Source organism: Ricinus communis, chromosome 4, assembly GCF_019578655.1.
Source record: "Ricinus communis isolate WT05 ecotype wild-type chromosome 4, ASM1957865v1, whole genome shotgun sequence".
NCBI classification, from domain to species: domain Eukaryota; kingdom Viridiplantae; phylum Streptophyta; class Magnoliopsida; order Malpighiales; family Euphorbiaceae; genus Ricinus; species Ricinus communis.
This window is the reverse complement of record NC_063259.1, coordinates 846,086-858,751: the sequence shown is the minus strand read 5'-3', so window position 1 is coordinate 858,751 and position 12,666 is coordinate 846,086. Positions and strand designations below refer to the sequence as shown.

General features: G+C 40.1%; 1 non-coding gene across 1 annotated transcript; it reads right to left on the bottom strand.

Annotated features, from left to right (window-relative positions):
* Positions 1 to 3,568: 3,568 nt before the first annotated feature.
* LOC112533988 lies at positions 3,569 to 3,674 on the bottom strand. The gene has a single exon (XR_003078311.1). It is a non-coding gene; the product is annotated as a small nucleolar RNA R71 (small nucleolar RNA).
* Between the last annotated feature and the right edge of the window lie 8,992 nt (positions 3,675 to 12,666).

Genomic DNA, 12,666 nt, shown 5'->3' with positions numbered 1-12,666 from the left:
CTGGGAGAATAGTTGGAAGAGAGGAGAATTGTTGAAAAGGTTATGGTGACTCTTCTAGAAAAATTCGAAGCAAAAACTTCTTCTCTTGAGGACACTTGGGACATGTCTCAAATAACTTTGCTAGAGCTAACAAATGCTTTATTGGCTGTTGAACAAAGAAAAGCACTCAGGGAAGAAGAAAGCTTAAGAGAAAAAGTACTTGCAGCAGTATAAAAGATGATTTCACAAGAAGGAGGATCAAAGAACTAGACTGTTCACAAGAAGGGAAAGAACAAGAAAATTGGAAGATGGAGAGGCAAAAAGGATAAATATCCACCTTGTCCCTACTGCAAAAAAATCAAATCATATAGAGAACTATTATTGGTTCAGGCCTGGTGCTCAGTGTAAGATCTATAAACAATTTGATCATACTGAGAAGGTATGTACAACAAGAAATGACCAGCAGACACAAGCACAACCAACTCAAACAACAAAAAAAAGTGATTATTAAGAGGAGAAGTTTTTGCTACCACTAAAGTTGAAGAATGTGGTGTTTCAGTCAAAAGTGTTAACGTATGGCTAGTTGATAGCGGATGCACGAACCATATGACAGCAAGCTTAAAAAGCTTTGAATATTTTGATATGAACTACTCAAAAGTCAGAATTGGAGATGGAAGACTTGTTGACGTTAAAGACAAGGGAGCAGTCTGTGTGCAAACTATCTCAGGTACAAAAATTCTTACTGATGTTCTCTTTGTGCTTGAGATAAATCAAAATTTATTATCAGTTGATCAGTTATTGAAAAATAATTATATGCTGGTGTTTAAGAATGGAACTTGTGAAGTCAGTAGTCCCACTGGCATGAGAATGTTCTCAGTTAAAATGAACAAAAGAAGTTTTCTGTTGACTTAGAAAATAATTGAGTTTGAATCTTGTCTCAGTCTTAAAGAAGAAACGTCACTGTGGCACAAAAGATTTGATCATGAAAATCTTAAAACATTGGAATTAATTTACAAAAAGAATTTAGTCTCTGGAATGCCACAAGTGATTGAAAACACCAGCGTATGTGACACATGTCAGCTTAGAAAACTCAGCCAATTGTCATTTCCTGCCGGTCAAACTTGGGGAGCTTCTACAAAGCTTGAACTGATTCACACAGATGTGTGTGGACCAATGAGCACTCCTTCCTACAGTGGCAGCAAGTATTTTCTATTGTTGTCGATGATTACACCAGATATTGCTGGGTATATTTTCTCAAACAAAAGTCAAAAGTCTTTGAGACATTAAAGAAATTCAAAGCCTCTGTTGAAAAACAATATGGTTTTTTAATCAAAACTCTAAGGTCTGATAATGGAGCTGAATATACGTTTAACCAGTTCAAAGAATATTTGAAAGAGGCTGGCATTCAACATCAACTAACTATCACTTACTGATGTGCGTAAAATACACACATCTAAATGGGGTTTTTAAGATCGATTTTATGGATATTTGGATGTGAATTGGTACCAACACTCACCCTATGCGTATGTTTGTGTGCATTAGGTCCAAAAGAAGTCAAAGAATGAAAAAGGAAAGAATTGGAGCATAATTAGACGTCAGAGCTGCCGAAACGAGCTAAGTACGAGCATGAGGAAGCTGAACATGGCCGTGTTGGTCTCAACACTGGCCATGTTCTCAACACGGTCACAAACACAGGCCGTGTTACCAACACGGGACCCAACACGGCCATGTTGGACATCAAAGAAGAAGTAGATCTTATGGAGCACGGCCATAGAGAGTAACACGGCCAGGAACACCAGCCCGTGTTCTTAACACGGCCAGGGACATGACCGTGTTTGAGGCGACAGGGGGTATTAATTAAAAGAATGAAGAGAGGAAAGAAGGGAAGGCAACTAGGGTTAGAACGTCCAAAACTCATCTTTTTCCCTGTCTAAGGGTTTTCTGAGTTGAAACTAAGAGAAAAGGAGACTTGGATCAAGGTTTCACTTGGATTCTCTTTGAAGATCAAAGATTGGCGAGGATTGTCGATTGGTTTTAATTCGAGTAAGAGGAACAAGAATCGATCCAAAATTGGGCACGAGGAATTGGAGCTGTTCACTCTCATCCAAGGGTGTATTCGGGTTCCTCTACCTTTACTCATTTTTTGTAATTGAATTCTTATTGGTTGTGATTATGAACATGATTAGCTAAGCTTATTAACCCATTGGGGTTCTTTATCTAGGGATTTTTGTACTTCAATTTTGAATTGAATGTATTGAATGTCAATATTGGTTTGCAATGGAAGTATTTATTGATTTGTTCTTTATATCTTGTTGAATGATTTTTGAAATTTGAATGATCTTGAGAAATACATTTAGGTTTGGATTGTCCTTTGCAACCTAGAATTGAATTCACCTAGAGATAGGGTTTTCGTTCTACCGGATTGAGAATTAACAACTCTCAATAGTGTTAAATGGTACATAATGCTAATTTGGGTAATTAGAGTTAGGAAGAGATTTCAACCTAATTAATCTAAGTTAAGATGTTAGTGTCCTAGAGAAAGGCATTAATTGTGTAGAGACTTTCCCACAGAAATTGGATTCAATCAATCAATTCCACCCTTAGTTTCCATTCTTTAGAGACAAGAATTCCCAAAGGGTTATTCTTTTACTTGAATTAATCATTCCCTAGTATACGTAGTTCGACAACAATTAGAGTAGCTATTATTTAATTTAGAAATTATTCATCAACACCATTTATATTCTGTGATTAGATAATAGAGAAAATTGAGTAGATTTAGGTTCACACGTTCTTTGGGGAATACGACACTTGGTACTCGTCGTTAGCTATACTCCACTGATAGGTACACTGCCTTAGGTCATAGTCTTGCTTGACTTAGCACACATCAAGTTTTTGGCGCCGTTGCCGGGGAACGGTTTCTGTGAACTAAATTGAAATTTTAATATTTGTTAGTCTAGTCATTTCTCTTTTTGTTCATAATTTATTTTCTGTGTATAGTTTTGTTCTTATCCCGTTTGTTGATGTTGTTGTTCTTTATTGTGCTCAGGTAGTTTATGACCAGGAGCTCTAATCCTAATCTTACAGAGCCTTTATCTGAACCCGAGCGCTCTCTTAAATTGCTAAAGAGGCGTATGCAGGCAGTAGAGGAGGAGATTGAAGCAGAGATTCCTGTTCGTGAAACTAGTGAGATGGAGAACCACAATGCAAATGGAGGTAATGATGAAAGGACCATGTACGAGTTGCATAGGCCCTCTAGCAGGGACGCAAACTGGGATAGTGAGGCCTCCCGTGGCGGCCAATAATTTTGAAATAAAGCCGAATGTAATCCAGATGATCCAGAATACGGTGCAAATTGGAGGATTGGCGAGCGAAGATCCGAACAAGCATATCGCCAACTTTTTGGAAATATGTGATACCTTTAAGATTAATGGAACAACTGATGATGCCATACGGTTGAGGCTGTTTCCTTTTTCCTTGAGGGATAGAGCGAAAAGATGGCTGCAGTCCTTGCCACCGAAAACGATCACTACCTGGACTTCTTTGGCTGAAAAGTTTTTGAATAAGTATTTTCCTCCTGCTAAGACTGCTCAAATGCGAAATAACATATCTTCTTTTGTGCAGGGTGAAGGAGAATCGATGTACGAAGCCTGGGAGCGCTTCAAGGACTTGTTAAGGTGTTGCCCACACCATGGTCTTCCTCTCTGGATGCAAGTGCAGACATTCTATAGTGGCATGAATACAGCCACTAGACAAATGGTAGATGCAGCTGCAGGGGGAGCTATTAATAGTAAAACACCTGAGCAAGCCCAGGATTTGATAGAAGAGATGGCCATCAACACTTATTAATGGCAAATTCCATGGGCTAGAGGTCCAAGGCCCGTTGTATATCAGGCTGAGGCAAATCCTACAGCAGCCTTGGCGGCACAAGTAGAGCTACTTTCCAAAAAGATAGAACAACTTCAGATGCCGGTCCAAGCAGTTCAGCCCGGATGTGAATTCTGTGGTGGACCGCATTACAGTGCCAATTGTAATGCGGGAGGTATGTTTGCATCTTCTATGCCTACTAATGTTTCTAACGTTGAGCATGTTGGTTATGTAGGTAGGCAGCAGAATGATCCCTACAGCAATACATACAACCCAGGGTGGAGGAATCATCCTAATTTTGGATGGAGGAACTCCAATAACCAAGGTCCACCAGGATACCAGAGGTTGCATCAGCAGCAACCTATACAATCTATTCCCCATCAACCAAGAGGTAGTCAAGAGAAGAAACCTAACTTGGAAGAGTTAATGATGAAGTTCATTGCAACTTCAGAGAACAGATTTCAGCAAACGGACACTACCGTTCGGAATCAACAAGCTTCAATTCAGAACTTAGAAACTCAAATTGGGCAGTTGTCTAGGATGATGGCTGAGAGGCAGCCAGGCACGCTTCCAAGTAACACAGAGTCTAATCCAAGGGAGCATGCCAAAGCAATTACTTTGAGATCAGGTAAGGAACTTACTAGTTCATCTAAGCCTTTCGCTAATAATGATTCTAATGTGCAGGTGGATGAGTCGGAAAAGAAAGACAAGCCTGAAGAGAAAGAAAAGGGACCAGTTGAAGAGAAGGAGGATTCGAAGAAGATTCCCTTGAGGCCATACCAACCTCCCATTCCATATCCTGGAAAACTCAAGCAGGATAAAGTTGATCAGCAATTTGGTAAATTTTTAGATCTTTTTTAAACAATTATGGATTAACTTGCCGTTTATTGAAGCTATTTCGCAGATGCCAAAGTATGCAAAGTTTTTAAAAGAAATCCTAAGCAACAAGAGGAAGTTAAAGGATTTGGGATTGGTGACCTTGAATGCACAATGCTCAGCAGTGTTTCAGAGCAAGATTCCAGTCAAACGACGCTACCCAGGGAGTTTTACTATACCTTGTTTGATTGGAGATAAATTGAAATTGCTAGCATTAGCTGATTTGGGAGCTAGCATCAATTTGATGCCTAGTTCATTGTTTGAGGAGTTAGGACTAAGCACTTTTAAGCTAACTACCAGGATGAGTATATAACTAGCAGATAGAACTGTTAAGTACTTGAAAGGGATTATAGAAGATGTACTAGTTAAAGTTAACAAATTTATATTTCCTGTGGATTTTGTTGTCATGGATATGAATGGTGAGAGTGATGTCCCATTGATCATAGGTAGACCATTTTTAGCTACATCTAAAGCTTTGATAGATGTTAGTAGCGGAAAGCTGGAACTTAGGGTAGATGATGAGAGCATTACATTTGATTTGACTAAATCCTTGAGATACCCATATGAGCATGATGGTACTGTCTGTTCGATTGATTTTATCAATGATATTGTGGAATCTCAATTGCAGGAAATAATGATTGATGATCCTTTGCAAGTGGCAATGCAAGAAAATGAGGACAATTTATCCAATGAACAAGTGTTGGAGCAGCTAGAGCACTTATTAGCTGCTGATGTTGATGATGAAAAGACTGATGGTTTTGTTGATCTTGACAGTCGGGGAGTAAAGAAGCTGAAGCCTTCTTTGGAGGAGCCGCCCGTTCTTGAATTGAAAGAGTTGCCAGCGCACTTAATATATGCCTACCTAGATGAAGCAAAGCACTTACCGGTTATTATTTCCGCTCATCTCACACTTGAGGAGAGGGAGATGGTGTTGTGTATTTTGAGAAGGTATGCAAAGGCATTTGCGTATAAGACGGCCGACATACCGGGGAATAAACCCGAGTTACCGCCTTCATAAGATTTTGATGGAGGATGAGTTCAAACCGGTGCAGCCCACAAAGGCGGTTGAACCCTCATATGAAAGAGGTGGTTAAAAAAGAGGTAATTAAACTTCTTGATGTAGGTTTAATTTACCCTATTTCTGACAGTGCTTGGGTGAGTCCTGTGCAGGTGGTTCCTAAGAAAGGGGGCATGACGGTGGTGAAAAATGAAAAGGAGGAGCTGATCCCTACACGAACGGTAACGGGCTTTCGAGTTTGCATAGACTACCGACGCTTGAATGACGTAACCCGAAAGGACCATTTTCCCCTTCCTTTTATCGATCAAATGCTTGAGAGGCTTTCAGGCCATAAGTATTACTGTTTTCTTAACGGTTTTTCTGGTTATTTTCATATTCCCATAGCACCAGAAGACCAAGAGAAGACGACATTCACTTGTCCTTATGGCACATTTGCCTATAGGAGGATGCCGTTTGGCTTGTGTAATGCGCCTGCGACCTTTCAGCGGTGTATGATGGCCATTTTCCATGACATGATAGAGGAGTCGATGGAGGTCTTCATGGATGACTTCCCTGTATTCGGTAACTCTTTTTCCCATTGTTTGAAAAATTTGGAAAGGATGTTAGCTAGGTGTATTGAAGCTAACCTGGTGTTGAATTGGAAAAAATGTCATTTTATGGTCCAAGAGGGTATAGTCTTAGGACATAAAGTGTCACATGCAGGGTTGGAAGTAGATAGAGCTAAAGTGGAAGTTATAAGTAAACTACCTCCCCCTACTTCGGTTAAGGCTATTAGAAGTTTCTTAGGGCATGCAGGGTTTTATAGAAGGTTCATTAAGGACTTTTCTAAGATCGCTAGGCCTTTAACTCAATTGCTAGTAAAAGATATACCTTTTGAATTTGATGATGATTGTTTAAGAGCTTTTGAGTTATTAAAGGAAAAACTAACCACGGCTCCCATCATGGTTTCTCCTGATTGGGAGCTGCCCTTTGAGCTTATGTGCGATGCTAGTGATTTTGTAGTTGGAGCTGTTTTAGGCCAGCGCAAGGAGAAGAAATTCCAACCTATTTACTACGCTAGCAAGACACTTACGGACGCCCAAGAACACTATACAACCACAAAGAAGGAGCTCCTAGCTGTCGTGTTCGCTTTTGACAAATTCCGTTCCTACCTTGTGCTGTCAAAGACAATTGTTTACACGGATCATTTTGCTTTAAGGTATTTATTTTCAAAGCATGATTCTAAGCCAAGATTGATTCGTTGGGTTCTTCTATTGCAGGAATTTGACTTGGAAATTAAGGACAAACGAGGAGCTGAAAATCTTGCAGCAGACCATCTTTCTCGATTAGAGAACCCGCACTTAGAGGAGCTTAATGAGTAAGAGATCAATGACTTCTTTCCGGATGAGCACTTATGCTTAATGCAGGTGGCAAATGATATTCCTTGGTTTTCTAATTATGCAAATTATTTGGCTGCAAGGGTACTCCCAAAGGTATGATCGGCCAAAGAAAAGAAGAAATTCTTTCACGACTTGAAGTATTACATTTGGGACGACCCCTTCTTGTTTAGAATTTGTGCAGATCAAATTATCAGGAGGTGTGTATATGGGGAGAAGATCATTCAAATTCTCAAGCATTGTCATGAGGGACCGGTTGGTGGACACCAAGCCGTAAATCATACGACCAGGAAGGTTATGGATGCTGGTTTTTATTGGCCGACTATCTTCCAGGATGCACAAGCTTATGTCCAGGTTTGTGATGCATGCCAACGGTCAGGTAATATTTCTGCCCGAGATGAAATGCCCCAACATAGTATACAAGTGTTGGAAATTTTTGATGTTTGGGGCATTGATTTTATGGGTCCTTTTCCTTCTTCGTATGGATGTAAGTATATAATGGTGGCTGTTGAATATTTTTCTAAATGGCCTAAGGCACAAACCTTGCCTACTAATGATGCTAGGGTAGTTGTGAGGTTCCTTAAGAGATTATTCTCTAGGTTTGGAACACCTCGAGCATTAATTAGTGATAGGGGAACCCATTTCTGTAATTCTCAACTTGAGAAAGTGCTGAAAAGATATGGAGTATCTCAGCGATTCTCCACACCTTATCACCCACAAACAAGTGGGCAAGTAGAGGTTACTAATAGGGGACTCAAGCGCATTTTAGAGAAGACTGTAGGAGCCAGTAGGAAAGATTGGACTACAAAGCTAGATGATGCTTTATGGGCATTTAGAACTGCCTATAGGACTTCTACAGGGTTCACTCCCTTTAGGCTTGTGTATGGAAAAGGTTGTCATTTACCTGTGGAGCTAGAACATAAAGCATTATGGGCACTTAAATCATGTAACTTTGATTTGGATACCGCAGGTAGACAAAGGCAGTGGCAAATAAATGAGCTAGAGGAGTGGCGTCAACAAGCCTATGAAAATTCAACAATCTACAAGGCGAAGACCAAACAGTGGCATGACAAGCGATTGAAAAATTGGAAGGAGTTTAATGTAGGAGATAGTGTGTTATTATTTAACTCTCGTCTCCGTTTATTTCTAGGAAAGCTGAAGAGTCGTTGGTCGGGGCCATTTACAGTGACACAAGTCTTCCCTTATGGTGCGGTTGAAGTGCATCATCCAGAAAAAGGAAATTTCAAGGTTAATGGGCAGAGGTTGAAGCATTACCTTGGAGGGTCACTGGATGTGGAGGAGCGGGTGAATTTGGTGCTCCATTTCTGATTCAAAGAAAAGAATAAAGTCCAGCTTATGACTTTAAAGAAGCTTGTTTCTTTTAATTTCGTTTTAATTCTTTAGTTTTCGTTGTGAACTTAGTTTGATTAGATTTTACAGTTTGTTTTTGGTAAGTTTTATTTATGTTGAGTGTATGAGTTGAGGACTTATTGGTTATGCAGGTGAGAAAGAGTGAGAAAGTGCTGGGAATCGCAACTTTTGCATTTTCTGGAGTTCAACACGGGCGTGTTTGAGACCGTGTTCGTTAACACGGTCCGTGTTCTAATTGAAGAAAATCAAATTAAGATGAACACGTTTACCGTAGGAAACACGAGAATTTATGCCCGACCGTGTCCACAACACGTTCCCGTGTCCAAGACCGTGTCCGAAACACGGGCGTGTTCTCAGAAGTGGTAAGTCAGCACGTTTTTATTCGCTTAACATACCGATATCCGCATCATGTTCCTTAACACGGCCCCTGTTGGTTAACACGGGCGTGTTCCGTACACTGCCTATATATACCACTTCATTTCAAATCTCCGAAAATTTTATTCTCCCCTTAGTTTTAGCAATTCTCTCCTCTCTTACTCTCTTATTTCTTATTTCTCATCTCGAAGGCTTTGGATATTATGTTTGTCAAGTAAGTATCCTCCAACTTCATTTTCCATTATTTTATTTTGATATTAGTTCAAATTTATGTTTTCTTTGTGTTCGAATTTGTGTTTCAATTTTTTCTATCTTTTTTAATTTATTTCCTTACTTTATTATATGGTGGATGCATTTACATTCATGTTTGTGCTTGATTTTCTTTTATTTTCTGTAATGTAGTTTATATACTTAACTTGCTCATATTTTCCATTTTTATTTTCCACCATTATTTATGATTGTGATTAATTCCTTATTTTTCTCTTTATTATTATTGTCGGCCATTAGCATGTTGGTTTGCCTTGTGATGGATTATGGCGAAGTAAACTCCATATGGATGAATTGCAAATTTAATTGGTTAGCATTGCTTGGCAGTGTTGTGGATTAAATTTTCTTTGCAGGACATTGAACAGTTTAATTTTATCGAGTTAAATCATTTGGTTTGTTCATTTTATGCCGTTATACGCTGTGAATTTTGTTGATCCTTAGTACTAAAAGTTTCCTTTTCAGGTACCATGTCCACCAGACGAGGATCAGGAGTTTACAAGAGGAGGCGGACCGATGGTTCCTCTTCCTCGCGATCGTCAGGCGCTGCACCGACTAGTTCAAGCCAAATTAGACCACCGCAGCGCCATCGATTCCTACTTTTCCAAAGGCAGCCCACCTTTGAGTAGAGATATCAATCGATGAGGCACAAAGATTTGGGAAAGGGGCGTAGGATAGACCGCCAAGATCGGAGATCGCTTGACTTGCACCGCAATCACCGATATCTCGAGACGCCCCCATTTCAACATTTTTTTGATATTGTTGAACCAACATATAAGGAGTTGACTGTGGAGTTTGCCAGCACTTTCTTTCTACAAAGCCAGTTGCGGGACTTCCAACAACCGGATGCGATCAGTTTTAGACTAGCAAAGCAGACTTTCACGATGAGTGTACAGCAGTTTGGGGTACACTTAGGCTTGTGGACTGAGGAGGATGCAGCTGGAGAGGTTTACAGTCGCTGTATACACACGCCTGGTATGTCATATCCGCAGATGTGGGCTGAGATTTCTGATGACACTGAGGGATACAGTGCCAGCCAGTCCAAGGCGTCTAACTTGCCTGATGGATTGCGGTACTTGCATGCATTGCTGGCTAGGACCATCACTGGCAAAGGAGATAGCGGTGGTGTAGTTACCTAATCGGACCTGTTTATACTTTACAGCATGCACCAGCACCAGTTTGTCGACATGGGGTACTTATTGGCCAGACAGATCAGTGCCTTCTGCAACAACTCAAAGAAGGTATTTTTCTGTTTTGGGACTTACATTACTCGACTGGCTAGGAGTTTAGGAGTTTTGGAGGAAGCGATACCATATTTGACAGAGCTGGGGGTGATGGAAATGTTGGGACTTCCCCAGATGGTTAGTATGGGGATGGTGACTCGTAGGCAGGGTCCGCTAGGACCAGAGTATAGACTGAGGAATGCTCTCTTGGCAGCACTCAGAGAGGAGCGACCTGCCCCACGAGCCCATGGTACACAGGATGTCCCACCTTCTTCTGATATTCCGGAGTCTTCCTCCAGACCGTCTACTTCAGCTCCTTTTGGGTCTTCTTCAGCTGTTTTAGGAGTCTCCCCAATTGAGTTTAGAGAGCTGTAGCTTAGAGTGCAGAGGTTGGCAGAGGAGCAGCAGCAGCATTTCATTCGTTAAGAGGCTTTTCAACAGGATCTTTTACAGCGTTAGGCTGAGTTTCAGAGCCAGATGATGGCTCAGTTTGAGAGGCAGAGGGCTATGCTTCAGGCCCTGATTGAGCAGGGAGGTAGGTTAGAGGCCTCTATGGCCAATGACATGTTTGATGATATTTTTGCTACAGACTTTGCACCTGCCTGTCCATAGAGCCGGGTTCTAGAGCAGAGCCATTTTGATATCCCTCTAGCGGATGATCTAGTTGTCCCTCCCTCTCCGACTGAGCACCCTTCAACACAGCAGCCTGATGAGCCTCCTATTGACGCTGCTCCTGCTGATCCACCAGCTCCTGCATGTGACACTACTTCCGATCCTCAGAGAGCAGCCACTCCTCCACCACAGACCAGCCAGCGCCTTGATATACCTGCTGATGCATCTTTTTTTACTCCGGAGCCATAATCAGGGCAGTATTAGTTTCTTTTTCCTTTTTCATTTCATATATTTTGTACACTGAGGTCAGTATGTCCTTCAAGTGTGGGGTGGTGATATCAATATATACTTGCTTTCATGTTCTATTATTTTGTATATGAAATTCAGATCCTTTTCTAGTGTATATATCGCATTTCATTTATTCCATCTCAGTTATTTGTTTATTCTTTGTGCAATTTTTTGTAAAATTTTGAAAATTTTTCACTTTGTTTCGATGCTCTTACTGTTGACATGCTTTTGAAATCCTATTTGTGTCCATGTGATCGGGTAAAACCGATAGTGTTGAGTCTTGCGGAAGAATGTAAGATAATTAGTTTGAGTTTTGCACTAAGTTGCTTTGGTTTATTTAATTTTGTTTTGATGATTTTTGTTTGGAACCTACTCAAAAAGCACACTTGTGAGAAATTGAGCCTCAATTGTAAGTGTAGATAACCCCTTCTTTCACCATTTCTTGTATCATATTCCATTACCACTTAGTTTTATTCTGCTTTGGGTTATGATTTTGCACATGAGTTGTTTTTATTGGGAATTTTTGTCTTGGGAATAGCTTTGGAATCTTGTAGCAGCTTACTTCAATCCAAAAAGAAATTCACTCTATTATGTGAATGTTCTTCCCTTATGAAAAAAAAGAAAAAAAAGAAAGAAGAAAAATATAGAAATAGAAGAATAAGAGGGAAAGGTGATGAAAAGAAAGAAAGTAAGTGAGCTAAACATTTTCACTTGATTCTTATTTCCCACCTTAGACTACTGTTCATTGTTTATCCCTTATAATTTTTGTGGCTTGTGTGCATGTCATGTATTTCATTGCAGAACATTATAGGTTCAACTTTGACTAAATTTACCTACCCCTACCTAATCCCCATTACAACCCTTATAAAGACCTCTTGACATGGTTGTTGACTCTCCATAAGTGGTAGGAGTAGGATTTAAGAGCAAGCATATAGTAAGTAAGGCAGTAGTTGATGCATTGAGCGATTAAACACTACCCCTTTAAACACTTTGAGTGATTTAGAGTGAATCTGGTGAGGAGTTGGTTCTAAATAATTTTGTTGAGATAGTATTTTGTGAATCAATAGCATCTTGGTTGTGATACTTGAATTGATTGCTTCGTTTCTTTCTGTTTGACTTACACTTGTTAAGGATATGTGCAGGAGCTTTCTAGTTTGTCTGTCAGTTTAAGTGTTGTCTCTTAGTGGTTTATTTTCCTTATTTTACTTTTGATTGCTTGAGGATAAGCAATGAGCTAAGTGTGGGGTTATTTGATGTGCGTAAAATACACACATCTAAATGGGGTTTTTAAGATCGATTTTATGGATATTTGGATGTGAATTGGTACCAACACTCACCCTATGCGTATGTTTGTGTGCATTAGGTCCAAAAGAAGTCGAAGAATGAAAAAGGAAAGAATTGGAGCATAATTGGACGTCAA